This window comes from Dermacentor silvarum, chromosome 2, assembly GCF_013339745.2.
Source record: "Dermacentor silvarum isolate Dsil-2018 chromosome 2, BIME_Dsil_1.4, whole genome shotgun sequence".
NCBI lineage: Eukaryota > Metazoa > Arthropoda > Arachnida > Ixodida > Ixodidae > Dermacentor > Dermacentor silvarum.
Genome location: NC_051155.1, coordinates 130,292,748 through 130,296,690, shown reverse-complemented (window position 1 = coordinate 130,296,690; position 3,943 = coordinate 130,292,748).

Here is a 3,943-nt window from a genome sequence, read left to right as displayed (position 1 = left end):
TTCTGTTCAAGCACAGATGTTTAAAGAAATCTTAAAATGCAGGATGCCTGGGCTTAGAAAACAAAAATGCGGCTAGCAGACGACGAACAAGTGCATTCATGACGTCATGCGCGCGGTGGAACAATTATTTCGCGGAAGGCGTGATGCGCATGCGCAATGTTTCCAGTGATGACCGTAACGGTGCGCTGACAGTGCCGTCGGCCACGCGCTCGCGTGTTCACCCTAACAGTGCTCACCGCTGTACATTAAAAAAAAAGTACGACAAAGTAGGCTCATGCTGCTTGTGAACTGACTCCTAATAGTTCTACTCGCGTCTGCGTTAAATGTGTGTGCGTGTTTTCTTGTGCGTTTATGTATATTTGTTATTTTGCCGTTTTTGTATTTTAGATCTTAGTTTTCGTGCTCGTGTTTGTGTTCATGTGTGTGAATATGTGAGTTCTTCCGTGCGTGTATGTATTTCTATCCTTTTATATTTGCTTTTGTTCTTATAAGCATGCTGCAGCCACGACTTTCTTTACAATTCCATTAACTCGTCTCATTCAAAGCACCAAGTCCAGTGAATAGCAGGGCTGGCCTCTTCGATGTCATTAAAGCCATTCTCTCTTGTCTACCTTGCCTCCTCAGTCTGTCACCTTGCTTTGTTTTCTCCTACTATTCTGACCTTGCTTCTTGTGCTGTTGCCGCCCACCACATTAAAAAAATCAGGTTGTGCAAACATACAAAAAGTATATATGAATCTTATGCTATTAAGCCAGCGACTACTACGCCCGGTGCCGTCGATCTTGCTCCGTCGCAGACGACGCACAGCGTTGTAGAAGGCACGGAGTTATTTTTCTCTCGCGATCCGGCATGTGCGGTAGCATTTCCATCATGATAGTTTTACCAAACCACTCGTCAAGATACACAAATCTTATTTATACCGACAAATACGCGTTTTAGAAGCAGTCACAATTTTTTGAGCGGGACTATTTCTTGAGTCGCGGAGGAACTGGCTGCAGCGCTTCGGTCAACTGGGCGGGGCCGCCTCCTGTCTTCTAAACCAGCTGCGCGCTACTGCGCATGCGCCGTGACGTCATCCCGGCGTGTCGTCTGCTGCGCGCCGCCCGCACACTGTGCATAGCTTTCGCCCCACTTCCCCTACGTGTGCTCGGACTGCAAGTGCTTCGCGAGGCGTTCCGCTATGCCACGGACAACGAGGAAATGCTTATACACTTCGTATAACTTAGCATCACTTCGTATAGCCAGGACCAGCTAGGAACCGATCAGCTCCGCAGTGTCTTTAGCCTTGCGCCACTATTGCAAGCTACCGCGTGTTTTTTTTTTTCTGTTTTTTTTTTTTTTTTTTTTTGCGATAGCAATACTATGGGCACTCCAAGTGTATTTCTGCCGTCGCCGTGATGTTCTGTATGAAGTCAAGGGCGATAACATGGTCGCCGCGCGCTGTATTCTGTTAGCGCGAGTGAAAGCATGCGAGGGTGAGCCGACGATGGCAGCTCAATCGCGCGCGCAAGGGAGGTAAGCGGGGAGGAAGCGCGACGTCTTAATTCCGTCGCGCGCAAGGCGCTGAGGGAGGGGGGGAGGGGTTCTACTCCAGCCATGGAGGAAGACCCCGGCGGCTGCTGCGTATGGCGCGGCCGCGGGGGCCCTATATCTTAAAAGCAATCTGCGATGAATACAGTCTAGGTCGCGGTGTAAGATATACATATATACTATTTAGGTGAGGACACTCGCGAAAGTAGCAGCGGCGCGCGTTCATCGGCCCGGTGACGGCAGCGGATACCTATCGGCGGGACGACGCAACTTCAAGACAGAAAAGGTTAATATCTCCCGTTGGTATAGCAACCGGCGCTTCGAGGGAAATCCGAAATGATTGTGTGACGCGCGAAAGTAGGTCACCGTGGTGATGGGAGAGCGTGGAGGAGAGGGCATACGCGCATTGTCCGCGAAAGCTCGAGCTCGCCTGCGTTGTAACTGCAGTAGCGTCGTTCCGCCGATAGGTATCCGCTACCGTCACCTGGACGATAGATGCGCGCCGTTGCTACTTTATCTGGACGAAAGCGTCTGGCAAGCAAGTCGAGATCGAAGTATCCCTACCTAAAGCTTACACCATGGTCTAGGTGCGCCGGGTGCTCATAGCTTCGTGTGCGTTGTGTTCTCGCCGCTAGTTGGCGTTGAAGCGAGAGGCAGCAGGAAGGTGAATTTCCTCGCTGCTCCTGCCACTCTTCCTCACGCTGTTTTGACAGCGAGTGTCCGCTCCGATTGAGTGAGACGTGTTCATGTTTGCCTGTGTGCGCGTGCATGACACCATGCTTGCTAATTTAGATATTAGGCTAATGTTTACGAGTTTATGCGGCCGATAAAGCTACTATCCTTACTTCGTATAGCTGTCTACTATTTCTTGCAATCGATGCTTCGCCTTTTAACGCGATAGCGTTTAGGGCCCCGTGTCGCAGAAAATCCGGCGTCGGCAACCGGCGTGTGATCAAGGTGGCGGAGAAAATAATCCAACCACATCGACCGCGCAGGCCCTCCACGTGGTGCAAGGTTTTAGTGAACAAAAATTGAATTTCTCACAGTGAAATCCGTCAGAAAAATAGTAAAGTACGACTTTACCATTCGGCGTCGGATTCACCGTCGGATTGTAATTTTAATGTACGAGAAAACCTAATTCTGCCACGAGGAAACTCAAACATTTCTACCAGGCCTGCGCGCGTCGGGGCAATAGCAAACAATTAATAAAATAATAAAAAAAAAAGGTGCTAGGGCCTTCACATTTTAATATAAGACCACAATGTCTCCGGGAAAAACGTCTTTCCAGCAGCAATGCATTTCTGTTTAAAAGTGAAGCCGGCTTTAAGGGGATCGGTGTAAGCTTGGTGTTTGTGAGCCCCGGCTGGCTTTCCCGCGTTGTGTTGCAGCGAATGATGCCTACTTGCCGTATGCGAACGGGTCCCGATAACGCTATCGCGTTCTACTCTTAAAGGCGAAGCTTGAGCGTCTCCAAGTTTTTATTAATTTTTTCTGCCTGCAGCACATTTTAATTGTCTCTAAGGCAAAATATGTTTTGATAAAGTAATTCAACAGCTAAGTAATTGTTAGCATTAGGTCAGTTCCTTTTATTTTTTCAAGGTAATGAAATGATTGCAACTGTAGCTTAAATAAAGGCGAGCGTTGACGCTTATGGCAATTTCATGCTTCTAAATAAAATTCGAGTCAGCGGGAGGTTATGTTCACTCTCAGATGTCTACAGCGACTGTGGACCGGTATATTTATTGATCTTGTGTGCGTCCTGTTGAATTTGCATTCCGCACTTGGAGCCAGAAGGCTGTGATTTAATTATTCTAGCTCTTTACTGCGTTTGTTTTGCGATATGTACGCAAAATGAACAGATCATTCACACTATTTTCTCTGTTATGCTGAATGTGATAAGTATACATATATGCATAAAGTTGTGTTGTTATTCCAGTACACAGCAGTGTGAGAAGTGTAAAGTTGTTTTAAACTGCGGGGTTTTAACGTACAGAAGCTGAAAAGTGGATGATGGAACACCGTGGTGGAGGCCTCTGTATTTATTTTCCCTATCTGGTATTATTGACTGCACACCTTTACCACGGCACGTACACGAGCATTTCCAAATTAAATCTTTTGAAATGCAGCCGCCGTGGGCGGGATTCAAACCCATGGCCTCGTGCTATAGCCACTGAGCGGATTGAGTAAGTAGAGCCAATGTGAAATGAAAGCAGTGAGTTCGTGTACGAGTCTATTGATATTACACATTTTCTGTAAAAAATTTTAGTGCTCGTTTTCTCACTGTCAAAAAACAGCACAGCCACTCTTCCTGTTTTCGCGAAACATTAGGCCCCTGGGATTGAGAGGGCCTGCTTACATGCAAGGACTCTTGTCTACATTTTGTATTCTTACTACCACTTGAAATAATCAGCTG